Genomic DNA, 12,974 nt, shown 5'->3' with positions numbered 1-12,974 from the left:
CTCAGGTCATGATCCTGGAGTCCTGGGATCGAGTCCCACGTCGGGCTCCCTGCTCAGCAGGGTGTCTGCTTCTCTCTCTGACCTTCCCCCCTCTCATGCTCTCTATCTCATTCTCTCTCTCAAATAAATAAATAAAATCTTAAAAAAAAAAAAAAGATGGATAGGAATCCAATAACAAAAATGGTAGCACCATTTTACATGTGTTCAGTGGTTAGGGAACATGTAAACACTACAATAAATGGTTCTCTTTACCTTGCAAAAGTTTGCTTGTGGAAGTGGGTATCCAAAGGGTGCATGCAACTTTTGATCTTTTGTGAAGTGGTGGAAAGAGGGTTATCTGAACTTGGATGGACATTTGTCACATCAAGAATGATGGGCAGGCAATGTTCGAGATGTGTGCACGTGCCTTTGTGTATGTTGGGTGTGGTTTTCTGCATTCATTCATTTTTTTAATGGATGAAATCACATACAATCAAACTCAGTTTGTCCTATGTCCAAATTGTTTCCTCATATAGCAACTGCAATGGAACAAATCTGTGCTTTCAAAACAAGCATTATAGAAGAACTGACTGTATTTAAAAAATACTGAAATGTTATGCAAATCCAGAATTTCCCACTAATCCCTTCTTCCCCTTCTTCTTCTTAGTCTTCGTCTTCTTCTTTTAAATTTTTTTTTTTAATATTTTATTTCATATTTGACTGAGAGAGAGCACACAAGCAGGGGGAGAGGCAGAGAGAGAAAGGAGCCTGATGCGGGGCTCGATCCCAGGACCTTGGGATCATGACCTGAGCCGAAGGCAGATGCTTAACCGTCTGAGCCACCCAGGCGCCCAATTTTTTTTTTCTTTCTTTTTTCAAGGCTAGTCAAGTGAAGCAGCAAGAGTGAACAAGAAACTAAGAAATCTGTAACTGGCTTGTGATCGATTAATTGTAAATTAGTGTCTTATTTAACGTTTTCATTGAATGCACCCAAAAGGATGATTTCATGAACAATGTATATAATATAACCTAGGAGTTTCAGACACTGAATAATAAAAAAAGTGATTATAGAATTTTAATGGATAACAAAAAAAAAAAGTTCTGAATGGTGATCCAGGAATTCTTTATAAACTTGCCCCATATTGGGCATAGAGATTAAAAAAAATCATGACTAGCTTGATGTTGGAGAACAAAGAGGAAACAGATAAGAATTTAGACTACCATATTTTGGGCCAAACACAACTTCAAAACTTACCATGAAATTAAAAGCTATTTCTTTTTCTTTTCTTTCTTTTTTTTTTTTAAAGATTTTATTTATTTATTTGACAGAGAGAGCGCAAGCAAGGGGAGCAAGTAGAAGGCAGAGGGAGAGGGAGAAGTAGGCTCCCTGAGGAGCAAGGAGCCTGATGCAGGGCTAATTCCTAGAACCCTGGGATCATGCATGACCCGAGCCGAAGGCAGATGCTTAATGGGCTGAGCCACCCAGATGCCCCAAGGCTGTTTATTTCTTCAATGAAATAAAAAGTTTTAGTAATTAGATCTGGAAGATGATATAATGTTAGAAACATGGTTATAGGTTAATGTGTGTGTATACTTTTTTGCACTAAAAGTTATTTTTAAGTTTAAGGTCATTAAACAATATTATAATTTTAGTTTTAGCAAATACATTTCCCATTTTTTTTTTTTAAAGATTTTATTTACTTATTTGACAGAGACACAGCGAGAGAGGGAACACAAGCAGGGGAGTGGGGGAGGGAGAAGCAGGCTTCCCGCCGAGCAGGGAGCCGGATGTGGGACTTGATCCCAGGATCCTGGGATCCTGACTTGAGCCGAAGGCAGACGCTTAATGACTGAGCCACCCAGGCGCCCTACATTTCTGATTTTATAGGAAGTTTGGATATTCACGATGGTGTATTACAAAATAGTCCCTTTCCCTCTGATTTATTTACCTTTACCTGGGAGCATAACTACAGAGGAGGAAAATCTTTGAGGATTTCTCACATTTGATACCATTTTATTTTATTTTATTTAAATATTTAATTTATTTTATTTTTTTTACATTTATTTATTTATTTGAGAGAGCGTGAGCTGGAGAAGGGGCAGAGAGAAAGAATCTCAAGCAGTCTCCCCACTGAGTGTGGAGCCCTACTCAGGGCTCGATCCCACAACCCTGAGATCATGACCTGAGAAGAAATCAAGAGTTGGACGCTTAACCGCTTAACTGACTGAGTCCCTAGGCACCCCTAAAGATTTAAGTAATCTCTACACCCGGGGCACCTGGGTGGCTCAGTTGGTTAAGCATCTGCCTTTGGCTCAGGTCATGATCTCAGGGTCCTGGGATCGAGCCCCATGTAGGGGCTTGTGCTCTCTCTCTGTCAAATAAATAAAATTTTTAAAGAAATAAAATTTTAAAAAAGTAATCTCTACACCTAACGTGGGGCTCAAAATCACAACCCTGAGATCAAGAGTTGCATGCTCTACTGACTAAGCCAGCCAGGTCCCCTCAATACCATTTTAAAAGTTCCTTCCACCATATATTATATGATGATAGCAATGGATATGAATTAATCTTCAGATATGTGGTGAGATATGAATCTTGGCTGAAGGCTTTTTTCTAAAAGATTTTTTTTTTAAAGATTTAATTTATTTACTTGAGGGAGAGATAGAGCACAAGTGGGGAGCAGAGGGAGAAGCAGGCTCCAGAGCCTGATGTGGGGCTTGATCCCAGGACCCTGAGATCATGAGCTGAAGGCAGACACTTAACCGACTGAGCCACCCAGGTGCCCCTAAAGATTTTTATTTATTTATTTGATGGAGAGAGAGCACAAGTGGGGGGAGTGGCAGCAGAGGGTGAGGGAGGAGCAGGCTCCTCACTGAGCAGAGAGCCTGGTGTGGGGCTTGATCCCAGGATCCCGGGATCACGACCTGAGTCAAAGGCAGACACATAACCAACTGAGCCACCCAGGCGCCCCAGTGGCTGAAGGCTTTTGCACATACTTCATGGGATTTCTCTCCAGTACAAAATTTCTGAGGTCAAAGTGGGCATAAATGATCATACCAGTGTTTGCACATTAATTAATTGTTATTGATATAAAGTAGATCAGCCAACTAACATTTCAATACTTAGAGTAAAATCTCTGGAGCCTCATAGACCCTGAGATTTTTTTTTTTTTTTAATTTATTTGAGACAGAATGAGAGAGAGAGAGAGCACATGAGAGGGGGGAGGGTCAGAGAGAGAAGCAGGCTCCCCGCTGAGCAGGGAGCCCAATGTGGGGCTTGATCCCAGGACCCTGGGATCATGACCTGAGCCAAAGGCAGACACTTAACGACTGAGCCACCCAGGCGCCGCTGTGATTCATTTTCTTTCTTTACCTGAGAAATTCCTCTGCCTTACCACAAGCAGAATTTCTGGAGTATTATTTTACCTCTCATCACCTTCAGTTTCCTATCAATTAACTAAAAGCAAAATCCTTGAAATCATATGAGTAGGTTAGAAAAGGAAAAGTAGGGGGAAAAATTCCTAAAAATAAATCCTCCTCCTGATTGGCTTGGAAGCATAAATATCTCTTGTGAATGGAAATGCTTAAACCAGTTTTCTCCCCAGCATTTAAAGTCTCTGGAGGGTTTCATGATCAGCAATAGAACAATTTTATTCCAAGATTAATTGTAGCTCATTCACTTGGTGAAATAATTGGCAATAACATGAAAATCATATATGCTGGGTCTTTTCTTCAAAAGATCGTTTTTATTTGAATATTTGTTGAGTTGGCAGTTACAAGATGCCTGGTGTCTGTAAGTTAGAAACAGCCCAGTTGCTCAGGAAGGACAGCTTTTCCTGGCTTGAGCTTACCAGAAATGTCTCTTTGGGGAGTCCTAAAGAAGACACTGATAAACAACACACAGAAAAACATCGTTTCGATAAAAACGACAGTCATTTCCTACGTCCACTGCTCCTTGCCCGCCTGGATGCTTACTGAGGGCATGATGCCAAATGCAGTTCAGTGAAAGCGACCCCACAAGGGGTCAAAGCATGTCAAATATTAGCAAAAATCGGAGAAGTAGATGGAAGGCATATCCTTTTGGCACTGCTCTCCAAATATTATTTCTGGAGACAAAAATCTATGATAAGAGCCGGGCAGCTGAGAAGCAAGAGGGAGGCAGCTATAAACAGAGAGTGGGGTGTGTGGGTGAACCTCACGGCTGGTGCGGTCCTAGTTGTGGGTTTCGCTGTCGTTTTGCTGGAGGTGTTGAAGAAGGTGGCAGCTGGGAGTGAGGGGGAAAAAAAAAACACCCAAGATTTTTCTTACTATGAATTTCCGACTGTTTAGGACGGTGTGTACTTTGGTCAAAAGATTCCCTCACAGTTTTGACGTTGGTAAGATCTTTTTCTAGTGTGATTCTTTGACGGAATGTTACATTAGTTTCAGGTGTACAACATAGTGATTGGTCAACTCTACCCTATGCTCTGCTCACAAGTGTAGCGAACGTCAGTCACCGCCTGATGCTATTGCAGTACCGTCGACTACATTCCCTACCCTGTCCCTTTCATCCCCGTGACTTATTCAGTGCATAACTGGAAGCCTGGACCTCCCACTCCCTTTCACCCATTTTGCCCACCCGCCTCTGGCAACCATCAGTTTGTTCTCTGCATCTGTTTCTGCTTTTTTTTGTTTGTTCATTTGTTGATTCCACATATAAGTGAAATCCTACGGTATTCGTCTTTCTCTGTCAGTCTTATTTCACTTAGCATAATACCTTCTAGGTCCATCTAAGTTGTCGCAAATGGCAAGATTTCGTGCTTTTTCATGGTTGGGTAATATTCCAACACGTGCACCTGTGTACACACACGCACATATCACATCTTCGTCCATTCCTCTAATTTTTTTTTTTTTAAGATTTTCTTCATTTATTTGACAGAGAGACCATGAGCGAGCACAAGTAGGGAGAGAGGGAGGGAGAAGAAGGCTCCCAGCGGAGCAGGGAGCCTGCCGTGGGGCTCAGTCCCAGGACCCCGGGATCATGACCTGAGCCGAAGGCAGACTGAGCCACCCAGGCGCCCCCATTCCTCTACTTTTTAAAAAGATTTTATCCTTTATTTATTTGAGAGAGTGTGTGTGTTCAAGTGGGAGCAGGGTGGGGAAGGGGCAGAGGGAGAGAGAGAATCTCAAGCAGACTCCCTGCTAAGCGAGGAGCCCAATTTGGGGCTCGATCCCTGAGATCATGACCTGAGCTGAAATCAAGAATCAGACACTTAACCAACTGAGCCACCCAGGTGCCTCTACCCTTCCTCTATGGATGGACACCTGGGTTGCTTCCATATCTTGGTTATTGTAAATAATGCTACAATAAACATAGGGGTGCATATATCTTTTTAGATTAGTGTTTTCATTTTCTTTCAGTAAATCCCCAGTAATGCAATTACTGGGTCATATGGTATTTCCATTTTTAATTTTTTGAGAAACTCCATACTGTTTCTACAGTGGCTGCACCCTCTCTGATCTGATCTTTAATAAGATGTCTACCTTGACAACTGTCCCACATTCAGGACATCTACAGGGTTGTCCTCCCATAATAGGACTCCTCTGATGGCAATAAGGGAAGAGCTATGATTAAGGCTTTTCACAGTTATTACATTTATAAGGGCTCTCTCTGGTGTGAGCACTCAAACATAGAATAAATTCAATGCTCTAAGGGAAGGTTGTCTCACATGTAATGCATTCATAAGGTTTTCCCCATTGTAAATTTCCTAGTGTTCAAATAGGATTTTGTAAACATGGAGAGACATCCTACATTCATGGTATTCAGAGTTTTCCCCTAGTTTGGTTTCTCTGGTGGAAATGAGATGATCTTTTAGACAATCCCCTGTATTTAGTACACAGCCTCTCTCCATATAAATTCTCTGTCAGTGTAAGGGGTGATCTAGGGCTTGACGCATTCCCTCAATTCTTTTTTTTTTTTAAGATTTTATTTATTTGAGAGAGAGCAGGGGGTGGGGCAGAGGGAGAAGGAGAGAGAGAATCTCAAGCAGACTCCCCGCTGAGCACAGAGCCCGACCCTGAGATCACAACCCGAGTCAAAATCAAGAGCTAGACACTTAACTAATTGAGCCACCCGGGAGCCCCCATTCCCACAATTCTTACGCTTGTTTTAGGATCATACATCCCACTATGAATTCTCTGATAATGCATGAGAGATGAGCTTTGGCTAAAAGCATTCCCTCATCCCTTATATTCAAAGGATCCTTGCTTGTTGGAATCCTGTGATGCAGAATAAGGTGTGTCTTTTGCTTGAAAGATTTCTGCATATTTTGCACTGACGAGATTTTTCTGCAGAGTAGATTTTCTTATGTTGAATAAAATATGAATACAAGTATTTTCCACATCCCTTACAATCATAGGATTTGATAATTTGCTAGAACAGCTCACAGAAACTCAGGGAAATGTTTACTTATGTTTTCTGGTTTATTATGAAGAATACAACTCAGGAACAACCAAATGGAAGACATAGATGCAGGGGGCAAGGTATAGAGATGGGGCACAGAGCTTCCATGCCCTCTCTGGGCATGCACCCTCCCAGCACGTCAGTGTTGGGGATCTCTGAACCCCTGTTGTTTAGGGTTTTTATGGAGGCTTCACAGGATTGACTCAATCATCGGCCATTGGTGATTAAGTCAACTTCCAGTGCCTCTCTCCTCCCCAGAGGTCTGGGGGTGAAGCTGAAAATGCCAACCCTCTAATCACATGATTGGTTCTTCTGGAAACCAGCGTCCCCCTTCCTTAGGGGCTTTCCAAAAGTCACGTCATTAACAAAAACCCTGGGGTTATTATGAATAACAAAAGACCCTCTTTTCCCCTTTACAGCTCAGAAAATGCAAATACTATAACAAAGGATGCGCCCATGGCTCTTAACCCTTAGGAAATTACAAGGGTTTGGGGAGCTCTATGAAGCCCAAGTATTTCTAATTTTCTCCCAATACCACAGACACCATTTGTACTTAACTTCGTAGTGTTGCCTCCAGCCAAGAGGCCAGCCTGAGCAATGATATTTCGGCTGACAGCAGGCCACTGTGGACACCAGGGCACCGAGGGCAGGAGATGAATGGCCACCATAAGAAGTGTGAAGGTGCTCCATTCTGGGGCTGGGCCGTTCCAGGGGAAGTGCTATTCACAAACCTTGGAAATGAGGCTGAATTGAATTTCCAAATCAATAATCAAATTAACTGTATTCCTTATTCTCTTTTACAATGTGGCGGCAGACATCATCAGAACTGTCAGCTCTTCACCCACTCAGTGTCAGAGACCTGAACACAGCCACTCCTTCTGAGTGCTGCTGATTTTTTTTTTTTTTAAGATTTTATTTATTTATTTGAGAGAGAGAATGAGATAGAGAGAGCATGAGAGTGGGGAGGCTGCTGATTTTTATTTGCTTTGACTTTTTAAAGTTAGAGACGTTTTCCCAGAAGGTCCTATACTTGGTAAAAAAAAAAAAAAATTTTTTTTTTTACAAACTTAAAGCTATGCTTTTTCTCTTAGGTGAGGAATGATTGGTTAAAAATGTTTCCACCCTGGGGCGCTTGGGTGGCTCAGTAGGTTGAGCATCGGACTCTTGGTTTTGGCTCAGGTCATGATCTCAGGGTCGTGAGATGGAGCCCCACATAGGGCTCCGAACTCCTAAAAAATGCAAGAGAGAACATAACTTTAAAAAATGTTGGGGGAGGAGCGCCTGGGTGGATTAGTTGGTTAAGGGTCAGACTCTTGGTTACGGCTCAGGTCATGATCTCAGGGTCCTGAGTTTGAGCCTTGCATGGGGCTCTGTACTTAGTGGGCAGAGTCTGCTTGAGATTCTTTCCCTCTCCCTCTCCCTCTCCCTTCCCCTCTGCCCCTACCCCTGCTCACGCGCGCTCTCTCTCAAATAAATTAATAAATAAAATCTTAAAAAAAATGTTGGGGAGGGGCGCCTGGGTGGCTCAGTCGGTTAAGCGGCTGCCTTCGGCTCAGGTCATGATCCTGGGGTCCTGGGATCGAGCCCCACGTACGGCTCCCTGCTCGGCGGGAGGCCTGCTTCTCCCTCTCCCTCTGCCTGCCACTCTGCCTACTTGTGCTCTCTATCTGTCGAATAAATAAATAAAATCTAAAAAAAAAAAAAAATGTTGGGGGATGAGGCATCTGGCTGGCTCAGTTGGTAGAGCATGTGACTCTTAGGGTCGTGAGTTCAAGCCCCACGTTGGGTGTAGAGATTACTTAAAGATTTTTTTTTAAATGTTGGGGGAAGAAAAGGGTAGGTTTTCTCTCTCAGATTAGAACAGTGAAGGCTGGGGGAGCTGAACAGGGGTGAGAAGTTGTGAGGTGAGGGGAAATACTGAATTCCTTATTTCACTGAAAGGAGCGTTAAAAGTTAATAATTTTGTACTTTTGATAATAGAGTAATTTATATGTGTTTCTTCAAAGCTTTTGTTTTTATAAAAGAAATACATATCTATGGAATAAAAATTCAAACAGTATACAAGGGTTTAAATGAAATTGCAAATTATGCAATTGTAGGAATAGTATAATCATATTCTTTAAATTGTCTATATTATTAGTGATTTTTTATCCCCTTATTTTACTAGCTCCTTAGAGACATATGTTTTGACACATTATGATTGAGAATTTGTTTCTCTTTTCAGTTTTGAGTTTTTGCTTTATATATCTGGAGTTATGTTAACCTCATTTCAAATTCAAAATTCTTCTATCTTTCTGGTAAACTAACCCTTATATCATTATGAAATATTGCTCTTCATTTCTAGTAATACTTCCTGCCCTAAAATCTCTTTCGTCTGATATTAATACAGTAACATCAACTTTCCTTTTATTAGTGTTTGCATGGTATATCTTTTTCTATACTTTTATTTTCTACTTCTTGTGTCCGTATTTTTTATTTTATTTGGTTTATTTTTTATGAAGTAAGCTCTACGCCCAGCATGGGACTTGAACTAAAGATCCCTGAGATCAAGAGTCGCATGGTCTACCAACTGAGCCAGCCAGGCACCCCTATGTCCTTATTTTAAAGTGTATCTCTTGAAAACAGAATAATTTAGGGGTGCTTGGGTGACTCAGTCATTAAGCGTCTGCCTTTGGCTCAGGTCATGATCCCATAGTCCTGGAATTGAGCCCCGCATCGGGCTCCCTGCTCCGCGGGAAGCCTGCTTCTCCCTCTCCCACTCCCCCTGCTTGTGTTCCCTCTCTTGTTGTCTCTCTCTGCTAAATAAATAAATAAAATCTTAAAAAAACAAACAAACAGAATAATTAAAAAAAATTCCAGGGGCACCTGGGTGGCTCAGTCTTTAAGTGTCTGCCTTCACGCCTGGGTGGCTCAGTTGGTTAAGCGACTACCTTCGGCTCAGGTCATGATCCTGGAGTCCCGGGATCGAGTCCCGCATCGGGCTACCTGCTCGGCAGGGAGTCTGCTTCTCGCTCTCCCGCTCCCCCCTCTTGTGCTCTCTCACTCTCTCTCTCAAATAAATAAATAAAATCTTAAAAAAAAAAAAAAAAGTGTCTGCCTTCAGCTCAGGTCATGGTCCCAGTGTCCTGGGATCGAGCCCTGCATCGGGCTCCCTGCTCCGTGGGAAGCCGCTTCTCCCTCTCTGTCAAATGAATAAATAAAGAATCTTTAAAAAAAAATTAAAAAATAAACATAAAAAAAATTCCAGCCTGACAATCTTTGACTTTGACTTGAAGTATTTATTCCATTTATATATTGATGTAATTATAGATGTGTTTGGGTTTAAATCTACCTTCTTGCTATTTGTTTTCTACTTGTCTCACCAAATTCGTTTCTTTTTCTCTCCTTTCTTGCCCTCTTTTAGAAACAAACCAAATGTCTATCATTAAAGGACTAGTTGAATGCATCATAGTAACTCCAAACAATGGAGTATATGCAACTGTACAAAGAAGAAAGAGAACTATCTTTGTGATCTCCAGGAGATATCTATTATCTATCTATCTATCTATCTGTCTATCTATCTATCTATCTATCTATCTATCTATCTATCTATCTATCTACCTATCATCTATCTATCATCTATCATCTGTCTACCTACCTACCTACCTATCTAGCTATCTCAGTTGGACACTTAACCGAATGAGCCACCCAGGTGCCCCAGGATATATTTTTATATGGGAGAGGTGGTGAGACATGTATATACAGTATGCTACAGTTTGTTGGAAAAAGGGTGGGGGGAATATGAATATATATGCACACATTTCCTTATATTAAAAAAATGGAAAAGTAAATTAAAACTTTTTAAATGGTTAGGCTTTTGGGTGGAGTTCACACTCCCTAGTACTCAGATTGTGGTCTCTAAATGCCAGCTCCCACTAAAAGGAACCAGGGATCCTTGAACAAACGGTTAAATCCAGGTCTGGGACAGGAAGTGTGCAAGATGAACCTGGTACACCTTACCATTTAAGGAAACAAAGAAGTATCAAAGATAACCAGTTATGGGTGCCTGGGTGGCTCAGACGGTTAAGCGTCTGCCTTCGGCTCAGGTCACGATCTCAGGGTCCTGGGATCGAGTCCCGCATCGGGCTCCCTGCTCCTTGGGAGCCTGCTTCTCCCTCTGCCTTTCTCTCTCGCTCTGTCTCTCATGAAAAAAAAAAAAAAAAAAAAAAAAAAGATAACCAGTTATGTTAAAGGGCTCAGGAACCAACCTATAAAGACTTTATAGGAACAACCTATAAAGGTCAAAGGTGGGACAATTTGAACATCAATAACCATACTCACTGTAATAAATTTGAAACACGTTAAACAGTTTAAATGCATGAACTCAGTGATACTTAGCAAACAAACAACTAAATCATCAAAAACCTCACTGGTCACCTTTTTTTTTTTTTAAAGATTTTATTTATTTATTTGAGAGAGAGAGAGTGAGAGACAGAGAGCACGAGAGGGAGGAGGGTCAGAGGGAGAAGCAGACCCCCTGCCGAGCAGGGAGCCCGACGCGGGACTCGATCCCGGGACTCCAGGATCGTGACCTGAGCCGAAGGCAGTCGCTCAACCAAATGAGCCACCCAGGCGCCCTCACTGGTCACCTTTGGAGTATCCTAGGGAATGAACCATTCCCCAGGGTAGCCCAATAGTTGTTGGTCAGTTTCTTTTTATAGGAATAATCCAATTTATAAATGGAGGAATTACAGATTATAGAATAATACTATTTTGCAACTCCTATTGAATTAATAGATCTAGGTAATGATGATCAATAGGTTGCTTACATCACAAAAAGAAAAATCCAGACATTATGTGCCTTCTGACAGAAGAACACAAACCCCCTATGAAGTATTTTTGCCAAAAAATTGAACTTGAATGGGATCAAGCCTCTTGTGTTATCATTTTATAGGAAATACATGAAAGCAGAAGAATATTAAAATATCTCCCCAGTTAACGAGCAAAATCGGGATTGTAGGAAACTTCACAGGACAAAAGACCCAGTTTCTCCAAAAAATATATTGAAAGAAATAAAAGAGAAATGTCAGGGGGATGTAGAGATTTTGAAAAAGAGACTTAAGTGACATACCAATTAACTTCAAAGTGTAGAACTTGTTTGGATCCAGACTCAAACTGTGAAAAATACAAAGAAATTTACATCAGGCGGGAAAATCTCAACAATTCAATTGATTTTTGATAATATTTGGACTTACTTATTTGTAGTAGGCTCTAGGACCAAGGTGGAGCTTGGACTCAGGGCCAGGAGATCAAGAGTCGTATTCCCTGCCACTGAGTCAGCCAGGCGTCCCAGGACTTACTTTTTTTAAAAGGCAATACAGATAACGTCACTGTGTTTAGAAAGAGTCATCTTTAGAAATGTAAACTGAAGTGTTCATAGATAAAATAATATGATGCTGAGATGTGCTTGCACATAACGGGGGCGGCGTGTGTCGGGGAGGGGGAGTGTGGCGGGCTATAGGTGGGAAAAGAGACAGGATGGCAGTGGAAGCTGGTGGACAAGCACGAGGGTACAGGTGGAGACCCATGAGAAGGCAGAAGAATTCTTGGACGGAGATGATGGTAGCTGCTATAATGGCAGCCAACGCAGATGCTTGAAGAAACCGCGTCAACAAGTCCCTCAGTGCCTGAAAGCTGAGCTTCCTAAAGCGGCGCACTTGGAGGCGGCCTGGCGTGCACCTAGAGCGGCTTGCGGACCCCTTCCCAACACTCAGCTCCCGACCTCCGCTCCCGCCGCCGCTTCTCCTCCTCTCCAGGGGAGGGCGCTCAGGGACGCTCAGACACGCACGAGCGGAGCCACTATGACGCGGAGGTGCGCGTGCGCCGCGGAGGCAGCGGACCACAATTCCCAGGAGCGCTGGCGTGCCTGGCCCCGCCCAGTGCCCCCGAGCCCCTTCCCAGCGGGGCCGCGGGTTCGTGCTTGGGCCTTCTCGGGGCCGCCGCGCTGTTTGGGCTGCGGGCTCCCGAATCTTAGCTCAGGGCGGGGCAGCTCTCGCACCGAAGGCCGTTTTGAACGAGCTTTAGGTCCGAGCCCCTCCCGCAGGAGGGGAGCTCGGTCCTTTGGCCATCACTTGCCACTCAGCCAGACGGGGGGCCGTCCCGGGGGCGGGCGAGGGGGGCCACCCCGCCACACGCGTGGACTTGCAGCCCCTTGAGGCGGGAGGACGTTGGACGCCCATGAGGAGTACGGAGTTTCAAAGAGGACTCGTGTCCGAGAAGCCACCCTCCCTGCGGTCTTGTTTGAGTGAGCGAGCGAAGTTAGGGAAAGGATGCCCGTAGGAACAAAGCGCTAGCTTGAACCCACGTTCCCTTAAACAAGGCTGGGAAACGGGCACGCGGACGCTGGCGACTCCGGAAAGGGAAGAGCTCCCCCTGGACCCGCTTAGGTAAACCTGTCAGCCCACGTGGCCCACCGGCGGGGTGTCCACGGATTTCGGGCGGCGGGACAGGCGCCCAGGCGCGGCGTGGTCGGCAGAGGGCGGCAGTGCCCGCGCGGCGTTCCCCGCAGCACCGG

The sequence above is a fragment of the Mirounga angustirostris genome, unplaced genomic scaffold (genome assembly GCF_029215605.1).
Source record: "Mirounga angustirostris isolate CCGP_5_RB_7025 unplaced genomic scaffold, mMirAng1.0.hap1 SCAF_17, whole genome shotgun sequence".
NCBI classification, from domain to species: Eukaryota; Metazoa; Chordata; class Mammalia; order Carnivora; family Phocidae; genus Mirounga; species Mirounga angustirostris.
The sequence above is the reverse complement of the archived record's forward strand: the minus strand, read 5'-3'. Positions refer to the sequence as shown.